At 40.9% G+C, this 18335-nt stretch overlaps 1 pseudogene across 1 annotated transcript in view; it reads right to left on the bottom strand.

The window, feature by feature from the left end:
- LOC118144128 (gamma-tubulin complex component 5-like) overlaps positions 1-17881 on the bottom strand; it is a 56020-nt pseudogene extending 38139 nt beyond the window's left edge. The window contains exons 1-4 of the transcript XR_013522295.1: positions 17678-17881; positions 17048-17089; positions 16853-16954; positions 7598-7733 (exon numbers count right to left, since the gene is read on the bottom strand). The product of XR_013522295.1 is annotated as a gamma-tubulin complex component 5-like (transcript). The remainder of the gene's footprint in view (positions 1-7597; positions 7734-16852; positions 16955-17047; positions 17090-17677) is intronic.
- Between the last annotated feature and the right edge of the window lie 454 nt (positions 17882-18335).

Below are 18335 nucleotides of genomic sequence, written 5' to 3'. Positions count from 1 at the left end.
ATCATTTTTTATTGAATCTATTTGGTTATTCTCTCTTTTCTTTTTTATCAATCTGGCTAGTGGTCTATTTTGTTGATCTTTTCAAAAACCCAGCTCTTGGATTTATTGATTTTTTGAAGGGTTTTTCGTGTCTCTATCTTCTTCAGTTCTGCTCTGATCTTAGTTATTTCTTGTCTTCTGCTAGGTTTTGAGTTTTTTTGATCTTGCTCCTCTAGCTCTTTCAATTTTAACGATAGGGTGTCAATTTTGGATCTCTCCATTCTCCTCATATTGGCATTTATTGCTATATATTTTCCTCTAGAGACTGTTTTAAATGTGTCCCAGAGATTCTGGCATGTTGTGTCTTCGTTCTCATTGATTTCAAAGAACTTCTTTATTTCTGTCTTCATTTCATTGTTTATACAGTCAACATTCAAGAGCCAGTTGTTCAGTTTCCATGAAGCTGTGCGGTTCTGAGTTGGTTTCTGAATTCTGAGTTCTAACTTGATTGCACTATGGTCTGAGAGGCTATTTGTTATGATTTCAGTTGTTTTGCATTTATTGAGGAGTGCTTTACTTCCAATTATGTGGTCAGTTTTAGAGTAAGTGTGATGTGGTGCTGAGAAGAATGTATATTCTGTGGATTTGGGGTGGAGAGTTCTGTAAATGTCTATCAGGTTTGCTTGCTCCAGGTCTGAGTCCAATCCCTGGATATCCTTGTTGATTTTCTGTCTGGTGAATCTGTCTAATATTGACAGTAGTGTGTTAAAGTCTCCCACTATTATTGTGTGGGAGTCTAAGTCTCTTTGTAAGTCATTGAGAACTTGCCTTATGTATCTGGGTGCTCCTGTATTGGGTCCATATATGTTTAGGATCGTTAGCTCTTCTTGTTGTAGCAATCCTTTTACCATTATGTAATGACCTTCTTTGTCTCTTTTGATCTTTGTTGCTTTAAAGTCTATTTTATCAGAGATGAGAATTGCAACTCCTGCTTTTTTTTTGCTCTCCATTTTCTTGCTAAATCTTCCTCCATCCCTTTATTTTGAGCCTTTGTATATCCTTGCATGTGAGATGGGTTTCCTAGATACAGCACACTGATGGGTTTTGTATTTTTATCCAGTTTGCCAGTCTGTGTCTTTTGATTGGTGCATTTAGTCCATTTATATTTAGGGTTAATATTGTTATGTGTGAATTTGATACTGCCATTTTGATGCTAGCTGGCTGTTTTGCTTGTTAGTTGATGTAGATTCTTCATTATGTTGATGCTCTTTAGCATTTAGTGTGATTTTGGAATGGCTGGTACTGGTTGTTCCTTTCTATGTGTAGTGCCTCTTTCAGGAGCTCTTGTAAGGAAGGCCTGGCGGTGACAAAATCTCTGAGTACTTGCTTGTTCCCAAAGGATTTTATTTTTCCTTCACTTAGGAAGCTCAGTTTGGCTGGATATGAGATACTGGGTTGAAAGTTCTTTTCTTTAAGGATGTTGAATATTGGTCCCCCTCTCTTCTGGCTTGTAGAGTTTCTGCCGAGAGATCTGATATGAGTCTGATGGCCTTCCCTTTGTAGATGACCCGACCTTTTTCTCTGGCTGTCCTTAGTATTTTCTCCTTTATTTCAACCCTGTTGAATCTGGCGATTATGTGCCTTGGGGTTGCTCTTCTTGTGGAATATCTTTGTGGTGACATAGAGAACACACTGTGGTGTTCTCTGTATTTCCTGAATTTGAAAGTTGGCCTGCCTTGCTAGGTGGGGGAAATTTTCCTGGATAATATCCTGAAGAGTATTTTCCAGATTGGATTCATTCTGTTCGTCCCCTTCTGGTACACCTATCAAATATAGGTTAGGTCTCTTCACATAGTCCCACATTTCTTGGAGACTTTGTTCATTCCCTTTTGCACTTTTTTCTCTAATCTTGGTTTCTCATTTTATTTCGAGTTGATCTTCGACTTCTGATATTCTTTCTTCTGCTTGCTCAATTTGGCTGTTGAAACTTCTGCATGCTTCGTGAAGTTCTCGTATTGTGTTTTTCAGCTCCTTCAATTCATTCATATTCCTCTCTAAGTTATCCATTCTTGTTATCATTTCCTTGAATCTTTTTTCAAATCTTTTTTCAAGGTTCTTAGTTTCTTTGCATTGATTTAGCACATGTTCTTTTAGCTCACAGAAGTTTCTCATTACCCACCTTCTGAAGTCTGATTCCGTCATTTCATCACAGTCATTCTCCGTCCAGCTTTGTTCCCTTGCTGGTGAGGAGTTTTGGTCCTTTCTAGGAGGTGAGGTGTTCTGGTTTTGGGTGTTTTCTTCCCTTGTGCGCTGGTTTCTTAACATCTTTGTGGATTTATCCACCTGTCATCTGAGTACTTGCTGACTTTTCGATTGGGTCTCTGAGTGGATGTGCAGATTGTTGATGAGGTCTTTCTGTTACTTGGTTTTCCTTCTACCAGTCTAGCCCCTCTGCTGTATGACTGCTGAGGTCCACTCCAGGCCCTGCTTGTCTGGGGTATGCCTGTAGCAGCTGCAGAACTGTGAGGGATGCTACCAGTTTCTTCTTCTGCTATCTTTGTCCCAGAATGGTGCCCACCTAATGTCAGTCTGATCAGTCCTTTTTGAGATGACTCTGGATATACATGGGTCAGAAAGCTGCTTGAGGAGACAGTCTGTACTTTATAAAAGCTCAAGTGCTGAGCTGTGAGCTCCGTTGTTCATTCAGGGCTGTTAGGCAGGTGCGTTTAATTCTGCTGCAAACAGTTTCAGGAGTTTTTGGGCTGAGGCGATGGGGTCTTAGGATGCCTTTTTTCCCCCTCAGATGCTCTGTCTTGGGCGGTTGGGGTTTTTTTTTTATGAGTGTCCGTGGCACTATCCTGCCCAGCTAGGAGGCAGTCTAGTCACAGTTTTCCTGCCGAGGCTCCATCCTGCTGATGTGGTGTGGGCCCCATTGCTGCAGGCTCTGCCCTGCAGCCGCGGGCTCTGCGGCAGGCTCCACACTACTGCCACCAGCAATAACAAGGTCGAAGTCGAGGCAGCAATTAAGAGCCCACCACACAAAAAAAGCCCAGGTCCAGATGGGTTCACAGCCGAATTCTACCAGACACACAAAGAGGAGCTGGTACCGTTCCATCTGAAACTACTCCAAATAATCCAAAAAGAGGGAATCCTACCCAAATCATTTTATGAGACCAACATCATCCTGATACCAAAACCCGGCAGAGACCCAACAAGAAAAGAAAATTTCAGGCCAATATCCATGATGAACATACATGCAAAAATCTTCAATAAAATATTGGCAAGCCGATTGCAACAGCAAATCAAAAAACTTATCCATCATGATCAAGTAGGATTCATCCCGGGGATGCAAGGCTGGTTCAACATACGCAAGTCTATAAACGTAATTCACCACATAAACAGAACCAAAAACAAAAACCACATGATCATCTCAATTGATGCAGAGAAGGCATTCCACAAAATTCAACAGCCCTTTATGCTAAAAACCCTCAATAAACTCGGTATCCATGGAACATATCTCAAAGTAATAAAAGCTATTTATGACAAACCAACAGCCAATATCATACTGAATGGGCAAAAACTGGAAGCATTCCCTTTGAAATCTGGCACTAGACAAGGATGTTCTCTGTCACCACTCCTATTCAATATAGTACTGGGAATTCTAGCCAGAGCAATCAGGCAAGAAGAAGAAATGAAGGGTATTCAAATAGGAAAGGTGGAAGCCAAATTGTCTCTATTTGCAGACGACATGATAGTATACCTAGAAGACCCCATCACCTCAGCCCAAAAACTCCTGAAACTGATAAGTAACTTCAGCAAAGTCTCAGGATATAAAATCAGTGTGAAAAAATCACAAGCATTCCTCTACACCAATAACAGACTTAAAGAAAGCCAAATCAAGAACGAGCTGCCATTCACAATTTCTACAGAAAAATAAAATACCTAAAAATACAACTCACAAGGAATGTAACGGACCTCTTCGAGGAAAACTACAAAACACTGCTCAATGAAATCAGAGAGGACACAAACAGATGGAGAAACATTCCATGTTCATGGTTAGGAAGAATTAATATCGTGAAAATGGCTATACTGCCCAAAGTAATTTACAGAATCAATGCTATCCTCATCAAGCTACCATTGACTTTCTTCACAGAACTGAAAAAAAACACCATGAACTTCATATGGAACCAAAAGACAGCCCGCATAGCCAAGTCAATTCTAAGCAAAAAGAACACAGCGGGGGGTATCACACTACCGGATTTCAAACTATACCACAAGGCTACAGTAATCAAAACAGCATGGTACTGGTACCAAAACAGAGAAATAGACCAATGGAACAAAACAGAGGCATCGGAGGCAACACAGCATATCTACAACCATACAATCTTTGAAAAACCTGACAAAAACAAGCAATGGGGAAAGGATTCCCTGTTTAATAAATGGTGTTGGGAAAACTGGCTAGCCATGTGCAGAAAGCAAAAACTGGACCCCTTCCTGACACCTTACACTAAAATTAACTCCAGATGGATTAAAGATTATGTTTAAATAAGACCTGGCACCATCAAAACCCTAGAGGAAAATCTAGGCAAAACCATTCAGGACATAGGAGTAAGCAAGAACTTCATAAACAAAACACCAAAAGCATTGTCAACAAAAGCCAAAATAGACAAATGGGACCTAATCAAACTCCACAGCTTCTGCACGGCAAAAGAAACAGTCACTAGAGTGAATCGGCAACCAACAGAATGGGAAAAATTTCTATAGTTTACCCATCTGACAAAGGGCTGATATCCAGAATTTACAAAGAACTCAAACAGATTTACAGGTAAAAAACAAGCCCATTCAAAAATGGGCAAAGGATATGAACAGACACCTCACAAAAGAAGACATACATGAGGCCAACAAACATATGAAAAAATGCTCATCATCACTGGTCATTAGAGAGATGCAAATCAAAACCACATTGAGATACCATCTCACACCAGTTAGAATGGCAATCATTAAAAAATCTGGAGACAACAGATGCTGGAGAGGATGTGGAGAAAAAGGAACACTGTTACACTGTTGGTGAGAGTGCAAATTATTTCAACCATTGTGGAAGACAGTGTGGCAATTCCTCAAGGGCGTAGAAATAGAAATTCCATTTGACCCAGCAATCGCATTACTGGGTATATATCCAAAGGACTATAAATCGTTCTACTGTAAGGACACATGCACACGAATGTTCATTGCAGCACTGTTTACAATAGCAAAGACCTGGAACCAACCCAAATGCCCACTGATGATAGACTGGATTGGGAAAATGTGGCACATATACACCATGGAATATTATGCAGCAATCAGAAATGATGAGTTCATGTCATTTGTAGGGACATGGATGAATCTGGAGAACATCATTCTCAGCAAACTGACACAAGAACAGAAAATGAAATACTGCATATTCTCACTCATAGGAGGGTGATGAAAAATGAGAACACAAGGACACAGGGAGGGTAGTACTGAACACTGGGGTCTATTGGGGGGAAAAGGGGAGGGCCAGCGGGGGGGAGCTGGGGAGGGATAGCCTGGGGAAAATTGACAAATGTGGGTGAAGGGGAGAAAGGAAGCAAAACACTCTGCCATGTGTGTACCTATGCAACTGTCTTGCATGTTCAGCACATGTACCCCAAAACCTAAAATGCAATTTAAAAATAAATAAAATAAATAAATAAAAAACCATATTTGCACATAAAAACCAATATTTGCAGATGACACTAATCATCTATATAAGAAACCAAATGAAAACAACAAAGTATTATGATTCATATAAAAATTAAACAAAAAGGCTGCACATAAGAAAATCAGCATTATTTCCTCTTCATCAGGAATAAACAAAAGAAGTATCATTCACAAAATAAAAACTGTAACAGATGTAGAAATTAACAAAACACTCAAAATCTTCAAAAACAAAATTTCCAAAATCTAGTAAAAGATAGAGTTACAATAAATGTAGATATAAACGTGTTAAGGAAATCAAACCTCCCCAAATTAGATTTATAAATTCTCTGCAGTCCCAATAAAAATTCCAGCTGGATTTTGTTTTTGAGATGCACTTTTGCTCTTGTAGCCCAGCATGAGAATAACGGCATCATCTTGGCTCACTGCATTCTCTGCCTTGCATGGTTTGAGCGATTCTCCTGCCTCGGCCTCCCAAGTAGCTTGGATTACAGGTATGTGAAACTGTGTGCAGCTAATTTTGTATATTTATTAGACACGGGGTTTCACTATGTTGGTCAGGCTGGTCTCAAATTCCTGACCTCATGTGATCCACTTGCCTCAGTGGTGGGATTACAGGCAGGAGCCAGGTGAAACATTTTCTGTTTTTAAAGTTATCATCTTGCTTCTAAAAGGTCTATGGAAGAATAAAGTTTCACAAATAGCTAAGCCCATTTTGAAAAAGAACAAAGTGGGCTGGGTGCAGTGGTTGGCACCTGTAATCCCCACACTTTGGGAGGCAGAGGAGGTAGATCAGTTGAGGTCAGAAATTCGAGACCAGCCTGGCCAACATGTTGAAACCCTGTCTCTACTAATAATACAAACATTAGTTGAGTGTGGTGGTGTATGTCTGTAATCCCAGCTACTTGGGGAAGTTGAAAGGGGAGAAAAAAAAAGAGCAAACTGGTTTGGGCACAGGAGCTCATACCTGTAATCCCAGCACTTTGGGTGGCAGAGGTTGGTGAATTGCTTGAGTCTAGGAGTTTGAGACTAGCCTGGGGAACATGGTGAAACCCTGTCTCTACAAAAAAATAGCTTGGTGTGGTGTCACTCACCTGTGGTTCCAGCTACTTAGGAGGCTGAGGTGGGAGGACTGCTTGAGCCCAGGAGGCAAAGGTTGCAGACAGCTAAGATTGTGCCACTGCACTCTAGCCTGGGCAACAGAGTGAGACCCTGTCTCCAAATAAAAAAGAAAAGGAAAAAGAAAAACAGAGCAAAGTGATTCTCCTGCTTCAGCCTCCCATGCAACTGAGAGGAAACCTGCCATCTATGTATTAAGACATAGTATTATAAAGCCACATAAATAACAGTCTGTCTGTTTCGAGGTCACACTGACACCAAGAGCACAGATTAGAAAGTCTGGAATAAATACAGCTATTTTTCAATATCCACCAGGGATTGATTAAAAGAATGCTGCAGACACCAAAATCTGTAAGTGCTTGAGTCTCTGATTAAAAAAAGGCATAGTGTTTGCATATAATCTATGCATATCCTCCCTTATAGTTTTTTATTTTAATTTTTTTTAGACAAGGTCTCCCTCTGTTGCTGGAGTGTAGTGGCACAATCCTAGCAAAATCGATCCTTCTCCAACAACAACAACAAAAATAAAAACATTTAGGCCTAAGAAAGTTCTGAGAACTATAAGAAAAAAATTACACTTTGCATGCATTAATTCAACATTACTTCTATAGTACGACTACTTAAGCATCATGTAGAAAAGATTATTAATAGTTTTAAAAATTGGTTTTATAAAGATGATACCGCTTAGCCAATACCATGATCACATCAAACTGATCTCAAGCTTGCCGTTTCTTCTGGCGAATTTGTCTATTAGAAAATGCCAGCACCTCAAAACACACAGTACCTTTCCAACTGATACAAGGCCCCAGTTTCCTATTTTGATCTTGTTCTTCTAACGGTGTCCTGTCTACCTGAATTCCAGAGTCCTCTCTGCTTAATGGCTGTTGATTATTTTCCTCGTCACTTTCTCCAGACCACTTCTGATTTTAAAATGAAATACACTTTAGCCATACAAAGTATAACACTTAAAGCTATTTATATTAAAAGACTAAGAAGATTTAAAAGAAAAGCAAAAATTTTGAAGCAACATGAAACAGAAAATAAAAACAAATGTATTTCTTTTCTAAATCTCTTGGAAGTGCCTACCATAGGAGTGGAAATATAATTATTACTTTTTCTTTTTTATATAATATTGAAACAATAAGGAATGGAATTATTTTTGGTGGCAAAAAGTCCCAAGATCACAGGTCCTTAAGAGATATTTATACTCAATCCTTTTAACTTATCATTTTTTCTTTTTTGGAGACAGTCTCTCACTTTGTCACCCAGGTGACACCCGGGATACAAAGTGCAATGGCATGATCTCAGCTCACTGCACCCTCAACCTTCAAAATATTCAAGTGTCTGAGCCTCCCGAGTAGATGTGACTGCAGGCATGTGCTACCATGCCCAGGTAATTTTTTGTGTTTTTACTAGATGGGGTTTCACTATATTGCCCAGACTTCTCTCAAACTTCTGGCCTCAAGTGATCTACCTGCCTTGGTCTCCTAAAATGCTGGGATTGCAGGTGTGAGCCAGTGTGCCCAAACAACCTCTTTCTCTAAAATCTATTTTTAAAAAATAGACATAAGGTCTTACTATGTTACCCAGGCTGGTCTCAAATTCCTAAGCTCAAGCAATCTTTCCTCCTCAGCCTCTTAAAGTGCTGAGATTACAGGTGTGAGCCACCATGCCCACCCCCTTGTAACTTCTTAATACTAGTGATTTGGTGCAAAATCCTAACCAGACTTCCATATAAATGACTCTAGATTAGTTAAGAGTGTTCCTGTTTTAGCTTAGTTGACCTAGGGTAGAAAGACACATTAAAATCATCTCTATCACCTGGTGTGTATTTAAATTTTTAATAGCAAAACTACTGTGTCTTACCGGTGTGTCCATGTCTGGACCAATGTCCATTTCATCACCTTCCATCAAGTATTTTCCTGACTCAAAATCATCTGTCTTTTCTAAAATGTGACAGAAGAACTTAATCAGCTTTATTACATCTATCTTTGAAAAAAATCTCAAAACTAAAAAAAAAGACTAACAAGACTCAAAATGAAATACAATCAAATAAAAATTTAATGTTTAAAAATATTTAAATATTTATTAAACTGATATTCTAGAACATTTAACATTTTAATTAACTCATTCTCAAAGGTGAGTGTTCTCTTTCTCCTATGGTTTTCTGCCTTCATTCATAATGGAAGGAGATGCTACTTTTCAGTTAGAGATTAGTATAATTTTTTTGTCATCCAAATTAACAAATGTCTGAATTATAAAAATTATTATCATATATTATACTGTGATTAACTTTTGTCTCTTTCTTAAAGACAGAGGCTATAACTTACTCATTTTTTAATTTATAGGGCCTAAAATTCTAAATGGCCACAAGTTTTAAAAATGTAAATATGAACTATTCATTTTCCTGATGGTTTAAAGTGTCATAATATTAGAGCATAGCCTATGCAATAAAAATTTTGCCTTTTTAATTATCAAAGCCAGCAATCTGTATTTAAAAGAAAAAAAATTTCACTACTGAAAAGCACAACTGATTCTATTCCAGTAAATGGCTGAATAAAACACAACTCTGCCTATGATTTAGGTATAGGTAATGTAGTGTTTCATTTTATGAAGATAAAGAGTAACCTTTAATGTCTCTCCCAGCTCTAAAATGATGAACATCTGGCTACTGTCATTTAGAAATATAAATAGAAAAATAACTTGGGATTCAGCATTTATGTTTCTGTATTATATAAACTATTTCACACATTGTATATTTTTATAAGTTACAGTTAAGAATTCAGTTTAGAAGATGGTGCTGTAGGAGCAGCTCAGAATTGCAGCTACCAGTGAAAGCTCAGAGGGTGAGTGGATGCCACATTTCCAGACAGATCTTTATTGCCACAAACCAGGAGATTCCCAGGTGGAGGAGCCCCATGGGTAACCAGTGTGGCTGCTTTGGCTGGCGCAGCTGTTTCAGCCGGCACCGCAGTGCAGCAGCTCTCCATACAAAATACACTGGTCTGGTTGCCCTGTTAAACTGGTAATTGGAGATCTGGGAAGGCAGATTAGCCCATTCATCTGATTAAACATGACTGAAATATAAAGACAGGCCAGGAGATTCCCAGGCAGCGACATTGTTTCAGCCAGCACAGTGGGTCGCTGCACAGGAAATCACACAGATCCCAGCACCCTTTCAGCAGGCAACTGGAACACCAAGTCAACTGTTCAACTTAAAAAAAAGGGCTCTGAGGCAGGAAGCCAGGTAATCAGGCTCGGCAGGTCCCACACCCACAAAAACAAACAAAAAATACAGCAATTGGAAATGCTGGGGGTTGAGAGTTTCATGGCAAGCACAGCTAAAACTGGGACAGCCCAGCTCTGTGGGGGAGGGGCATCTGCCATTACTGAGGCACTCCACCCCTACAGAGGTAGTCTGCCATTGCTGATGCAGGCTGCCATTGCCGAGGCAACCCTCCACTGCCGCAGTAACCTGCCATAACAAAGAGAGTCCGCCATTACAAAGGTGGGCCAACATTGCCGAGGCAGTTCTAACCACACCCATACAATCAGGACTGCAGGGAAATAGACATGACAGCAGGACAGAGCAAGCAGCAGGGCGGAACCCACAAAGCCTCTGCAAAACTTCAGCAAAGCCTCTGCAGGCACTGACTAAGCTGCCTCCTTGCTGGCCAAAACAGTCCTGAAAAAAAGGCAGAAATGCAATGGATACTCATAATTAAAGCCCTAACTCCCTGGGACAGAGCACCGGAAGAAAAAAGAAGGTTTATGAGTTCTGCTGCAGCAGACTTAAAAGTACCTGCCTAGGAGCTCTGAATGAACAATGGAGCTCAAAGCTCAGCACTTGAGCTTCTATAAAGAACAGACTGTGTCCTTTCAAGCAGCTCCCTGATCCCCCTATATCCAAAGAGTCACCTCACAAATAACTGATCAGACTGACATTTGGCAGGCATCATTCTGGGACAAAGATAGCAGAAGAAGAAACTGGTAGCAACCCTTACTATTCTGCAGCTGCTGCAGGTGACTCCCAGGCAAGCAAGGCCTGTAGTGGACCTCAGCAGTCCTAAAGCAGAGGGGCCAGACTGTCAGAAGGGAAGCTAAGAAACAGAAAATACTTCATCATCAACAATCTGGACGTCCACTCCTTTGGAGACCCAATCTGAAAATAAGCAACTACACAGACGACAGGTGAATAAATCCATAAAAATGGGAAGGAACCAGCACAAAAAAAAGGAAAACACCCAAAACCAGAACACCACACTTCCTACAAGGGATCACAACTCCTCACCAGTATGGGAACAAAGCTGAATGGATAATGAGTGTGATGAAATGACGGAATCAGACTTCAGAAGGTGGGTAATGAGAAACTTCTGTGAGCTAAGAAAAGATGTTATAACTCAATGCAAAGAAACTAAGAACATCGAAAAAAGATTTGATGAAATGATAACAAGAATGGACAACTTAGAGAGGAATATGAGTGAATTGATGAAGCCGAAAAACACAACCGGAGAAATTCACAAAGCATGCACAAGTTTCAACAGCCGAATTGACCAAGCAGAAGAAAGGATATTAGAGGTCGAAGATCAATTCAATGAAAAAAAATGAGAAGGCAAGATTAGAGAAAAAAAGCACAAAAAGGAATGAACAAAGTCTCCAAGAAATGTGGGGCTATGTAAAGAGACCTAATCTATGTTTGATAGGTGTACCTAAATGTGACAAAGAGAATGAATCCAAGCTGCAAAATACTCCTCTGGATATTATATAAGAAAATTTCCCCAACCTAGCAAGGCAGGACAATATTCAACTCCAGGAAATACAGAGAACACCACAAAGATATTCCGCAAGAAGAGCAACCCCAAGGCACATAATCGTCAGATTCACCACTGTTGAAATAAAGGAGGAAATGCTAAGGGCATCCAGAGAGAAAGGTCGGGTCACCCACAAAGGGAAGCCCATCAGACTCACAGCAGATCTCTCAGCAAAAATCCTACAAGCCAGAAGAGAGTGGGAGCTGATATTCAACATCCTTAAAGGAAAGAACTTTCAACCCAGAATTTCATACCCAGCCAAACTGAGCTTCATAAGGAAAAATAAAATGCTTTGTGAAGAGCAAGGACTCAGAGATTTTGGTCACCACCAGGCCTGCTTTACAAGAGCTCCTGAAAGAGGCACTACACATAGAAAGGAATAACAAGTACCAGCCATTCCAAAAACATACCAAATGCTAAAGACATCAACAAAATGAAGAATCTGCATCAACTAACGGGCAGAACAGTCAGGTAGCATCAAAATGGCAGGATCAAATTCACACATAACAATATTAACCCTAAATGTAAATGGGCTAAATGCACCAATCAAAAGACAGACTGAAAAGTTGAATATAAAGCCAAAACCCATCGGTGTGCTGTATCCAGGAAACCCATTTAACATGCAAGCATACACAAAGGCACAAAATAAAGAAATGGAGGAAGATTTACCAAGCAAATGGAGAGCAAAAAAAAAGCAGGAGTTGCAATTATCATCTTTGATAAAATAGACTTTAAAGCAACAAAGATTATAAAAGACAAAGAAGGACATTATATAATGGTAAAAGGATTGATGCAACAAGAAGAGCTAATGATCCTAAATATATATGGAACCAATACAGGAGCACCCAGATACATAAGGCAAGTTCTTAATGACTTACAAAGAGACTTAGACTCCCACACAATAATACAGGGAGACTTTACCACTCCACTGTCAATATTAGACAGATTAGCCAGACAGAAAATTAACAAGGATATCCAGGACTTGAACTCAGACCTGGAACAAGAAAACCTGATAGATATTTACAGAACTCTCCACCTCAAATCCACAGAATATACATTCTTCTCAGCACCACATCACACCTACTCAAAAATTGACCACATAATTGGAAGAAAACCACTCATCAGAAAATGCAAAAGAACTGAAATCATAACAAACACTCTCTAAGACCACACAGTGCAATCAAGTTAGAACTCAGAATTCAGAAACTAACTCAGAACCGCACAGCTTCATGGAAACTGAACAACTGGCTCTTGAATGTTGACTGGATAAACAATGAAAAGAAGGCAGAAATAAAGAAGTTTTTTGAAACCAATGAGAACAAAGAAACAACATACCAGAATCTCTGGGACACAGTTAAAGCAGTCTATAAAGGAAAATATATAGCAATAAGTGCCCACATGAGAGGAGTGGAGAGATCCAAAATTGACACCCTATTATAAAAAATGAAAGAGCTAGAGGGACAAGATAAAAAAAACTCAAAACCTAGCAGAGGACAAGACATAACTAAAATCAGAGCAGAACTAAAAAAGATAGAGACACAAAAAACCCTTCAAAAAATTAATAAATCCAAGAGCTGGTTTTTTAAAAAGATCAACAAAATAGACACCTAGCCAGATTAATAAAAACGGAAAGAGAATAACCAAATAAATTCAATAAAAAACGATAAAGGGGAAATCACCACAGAGTCCACAGAAATTCAAACCATCATCAGAGAATATTACAAACAACTCTATGCACAAAAACTAGTAAACATGGAAGAAATGGATAAATTCTTGGACACTTGTGTCCTCCCAAGCCTAAACCAGGAAGAAGTCAAAACTATGAATAGACCAATAACAAGGTCTGAAGTTGAGGCAGCAATTAAGAGCCTACCTCACAAAAAAGCCCAGGCTCAAATGGGTTCACAGTCGAATTCTACCAGACACACAAAGTGGAACTGTTATCATTACTTCTGAAACTATTCCAAATAATCCAGAAAGAGGGAATCCTTCCCAAATCATTTTATGAGACCCACATCATCCTGATACCATAACCCGGCAGAGACCCAACAAGAAAAAAAAAACTTCAGGCCAATATCCATGATGAACATAGATGCAAAAATCTTCAATAAAATACTGGCAAGCCGATTGCAACAGCACATCAAAAAGCTTATCCACCATGATCAAGTAGGATTCATCCCGGGGATGCAAGGCTAGTTCAACATACACAAGTCTATAAAGGTAATTCACCACATAAAGAGAACCAAAAACAAAAACCACATTATTATCTCAATTGACACAGAGAAGGCCTTTGACAATATTCAACAGCCCTTTATGCTAAAAAACCCTCAATAAACTCGGTATTGATGAAACGTATCTCAAAATAATAAAAGCTATTTATGACAAAATGACAGCCAATATCATACTGAATGGGCAAAAACTGGAAGCATTCCCTTTGAAATCTGGCACTAGACAAGGATGCCCTCTCTCTTACCAGTCTTATTCAATGCAGGACTGGAAGTTCTAGCCAGAGTATTCAGGCAAGAAAAAGAAATAAAGGGTATTCAAATAGGAAAGGAGGAAGCCAAATTGCCTCTATTTGCAGATGATATCATTGTATATCTAGAAGACCCCATCGTCTCAGCCCAAAATCTCCTGAAACGGATAAGCAACTTCAGCAAAGTCTCAGGATATAAAATCAATGTGCAAAAATCACAAGCATTCCTATACACCAATAACAGACTTAAAGAGACCCAATCAAGAATGAACTGCCATTCACAATTGCTACAAATAGAGTAAAATACCTAGGAAAACATCTTACAAGGGACGTAAAGGTCCTCTTTAAGGAGAACTACAAACCACTGCTCAATGAAATAAGAGACGGCACAAAGAGATGGAGAAACATTCCATGTTCATGGTTAGGAAGAATCAATATCGTGAAAATGGCCATACTGCCCAAAGTAATTTACAGATTCAACACTATCCCTATCAAGCTACCAATGACCTTCTTCACAGAACTGGAAAAAAACACTTTAAACTTCATATGGAGCCAAAAGAGAACCCGCATAGCCAAGTCAATTCTAAGCAAAAAGAACAAAGTGGGAGCCATCACACTACCAGACTTCAAACTATATTACAAGGCTACAGTAATCAAAACAGCATGGTACTGGTACCAAAACAGAGAAATAGACCAATGAAACAGAAGAGAGGCATCGGAGGCAACACAACATATCTACAACCATACAATCTTTGATAAACCTGACAAAAACAAGCAATGGGGAAAGGATTCCCTGTTTAATAAATGGTGTTGGGAAAACTGGCTAGCCATGTGCAGAAAGCAGAAACTGGACCCCTTCCTGACACCTTACACTAAAATTAACTCCAGATGGATTAAACACTTAAACATAAGACCCGGCACCATAAAAACCCTAAAAGAAAATCTAGGCAAAACCATTCAGGACATAGGAGTAGGCAAGAACTTTATGACCAAAACACCAAAAGCATTGGCAACAAAAGCCAAAATAGACAAATGGGATCTAATCAAACTCCACAGCTTCTGCACGGCAAAAGAAACAGTAATTAGAGTAAATCAGCAACCAACAAAATAGGCAAAAAATTTTGCAGTTCACCCATCTGACAAAGGGTTGATATGCAGAATTTATGAAGAACTCAGACAGATTTACAAGAATAAAGCAAACAAGCCCATTCAAAAATGGTCAAAGGATATGAACAGGCACTTTAAAAAATAAGACATACATGAGGCCAACAAACATATGAAAAAATGCTCATCATCACTGGTCATTAGAGAGATGCAAATCAAAACCACATTGAGATACCATCTCACGCCAGTTAGAATGGCGATCATTAAAATATCTGGAGACAGCAGATGCTGGAGAGGATGTTGAGAAATAGGAATACTTTTACACTGCTGGTGGGAGTGTAAATTAGTTCAACCATTGTGGAAGACAGTGTGGCGATTCCTCAAGGACCTAGAAAAAGAAATTCCATTTGACCCAGCAATCCCATTACTGGGTATATATCCAAAGGACTATAAATCGTTCTACTGTAAGTACACGTGCACACGAATGTTCATTGCAGCACTATTTACAATAGCAAAGACCTGGACCCAACATAAATGCCCATCGATGATAGACTGGACTGGGAAAATGTGTCACATATACACCATGGAATATTATGCAGCAATCAGAAACGATGAGTTCATGTCCTTTGTAGGGACATGGATGAACCTGGAGAACATTATTCTCAGCAAACTGACACAATAACAGAAAATGTAATACCACATGTTCTCACTCATAGGCGGGTGATGAACAATGAGAACACATGGACACAGAAGGAGAGCACTACATACTGGGGTCTATTGGGGGAATAAGGGAAGGACAGTGATGGGGGTGTTGGGGAGGGATGGCATAGGGAAAAATGCCAGATGTGGGTGAAGGGGCGGAAGGCAGCAAATCACACTGCCACGTGCGTACCTATGCAACTATATTTCATGTCCTGCACATGCACCCCAAAACCTAAAATGCAATAAAATAATAAAAAATATGAATTCCCTGTTTGTACCCCACTATACAAAATAGAAAAACTCTCAAAATACTCTATAATGGAAAACATACAATGTCCTTTTGTACACTTCTAGAAAATATATACACCATCTAGATACACTTTTTAATAACATATATTCTATTTGTAAAAAAAAAAAAGAATTCAGTTTATTACTTTGGAAACTTGGCATGTTTTAGAAGAATCTGACCGCCCTGTATTCCTATTATAAACCAAGTAAGTAGACACTTTACGGGCTATGATCATTAAGGTAACTAAGATTACAGGTTTTGAAAACCTAATCTTTACTCAAGAAGATTTTTACTGAAATTAAATAGGTAGAACATTAACATTCTTTTACTAATAACTTCATTATGAATAACAAACTAATGTATTGTTTAATTTACATCTCCCAAAAAGAAAAATAGGAGCTCTCGCTCCACCTAAATATCTAAACTCTGTAAGTCTTTAAAAATTAGTTACAAGAGGCAAGGCATGGTGCTCAAGCTTGTAATCCCAGCACTTTGGGAGGCCAATGGGGGCAGATCATGAGGTCAGGAGATGGAGACCATCCTGGCTAACATGGTGAAATCCTTTGTCTACTAAAAAATCATATACATACAGACACACACACTCACACACACACACACACACACACACACACATTAACCAAGCGTGGTGGCACACACCTTGGGGAGGCTGAGACAGGAGAATCGCTTGAACCCAAGAGGCAGAGGTTGCAGTGAGCCATCATCATGCCACTTCACTCCAGCCTGGACGACAGAGAGAGGCTCCATATCAAAAATAAAACAAAACCCAATCAACCAACCAAACAAGAAATCAGTGAAGAGAAAACACATTAGCAATTGGATTAGGTGACTTACCCTGCTACCTGCCAGGAGCTGTTCAGGGATGCAGCATTCTGGCTGGAGTGGAAGCAGAGGAGACAGGAATTACAGGTTAAATCAGTGTCCTGACATGCGTTTTGGAAAAAGGAAAGCAGAGTGAGAGGGAAATTTGTACTGGCTGACCAGAGAGCAGGAATCAATGAGAATACAATCTCTTTACTTAAAAAGAAAAAGTTATATAGAGATGGAGTTGCTAGTCATGCAGGTTGGCTTTGAGTGCCGCCTGGGCCTCCCAGAGCCCTGAGGTTTCCCCGGCCCAAAAAAAACCAGTCCCACGCTTACCCCAAGAGCCTGGTCAGAGGCGAGCAGGCGGCGGCAGGGCCTGCAAAGGATCCCTAGGCTTCCTCCGCCTCAGCCGCGTGCCCCACCCCAGCACATCCTTTCCAGGGAACTCGCTCCCCTCCGCTCTGTGATCCCCCAGCCCCACGCTGCGACCACCCCGCGATCCCCCAGCCCCAGGCCGCGACCCCCCTGCGACCCCCCGCCCCTTGATTCCCCAGCCCCGCTCTGCCCCGCCATCCCCCAGCCATGCGCCACGACCCCGGGCCCCGCCCCGCCCCACCCCACGAAGCCCCACCCCATGCTATGCTGCGCCATGCCCTGCACCTTAAGTTGGACGGGGCGAAGTTTAGGCCGAGCTGGAAGTTGGGGGTCTGTCTCCTCCTGGAGGCCGACAACACTCCAGACAAGCTCTGGCAAGTCACGCTTCTGCTGTGGGTCCAGCTGGCTCCAAGACTGCCCATGCCGCGCCATGTTTGTGCAAGAGTTTGGGCTCCCATGACAGTCACTTTCTGAGCTGGCGGTTTTCTCACCATAGTTCGAGCTCTCGTGCCAAGCAACTGGCCAACTGGCAGTTATTCTCAGGACAGTTCAACCTCCCACTGCGCCGGGTACTGTCTGGTGCTGTCCGTTGGCAAGGGCTGGAGTGTGCATTTTCTGGTCAGCAGGTACCCTCTCTGGGGTGCGGTTTAGAATTGGGGGGACCTGGAGTCCGGTTTAGGGGTGGGGGGACCTGGAGCCTGGGGCGGGAGCTGGGGACGCTGGGATCCCAGAGGCCGCACCACTGGGGGGTTCAGTCCTGGCCCCACAGCCCTGGCTGGCCTGGTTCCGAGGGCTACCCAGACCCCACAGAGGCTGCAGGTCGGACACGGGCACACAGGGTTCCTCACCTGGGTCCATGGCGGCTTGGGGGTCACAGTGGGGCCTGGGAGTTTCCTTGGCCGAATAAGTCAGTTGGGCGGGCAGGGAATGCACCAGGAAATGC

The sequence above is a fragment of the Callithrix jacchus genome, chromosome 9 (genome assembly GCF_049354715.1).
Source record: "Callithrix jacchus isolate 240 chromosome 9, calJac240_pri, whole genome shotgun sequence".
NCBI classification, from domain to species: Eukaryota; Metazoa; Chordata; class Mammalia; order Primates; family Cebidae; genus Callithrix; species Callithrix jacchus.
This window is presented reverse-complemented; position numbering and strand designations above follow the sequence as displayed.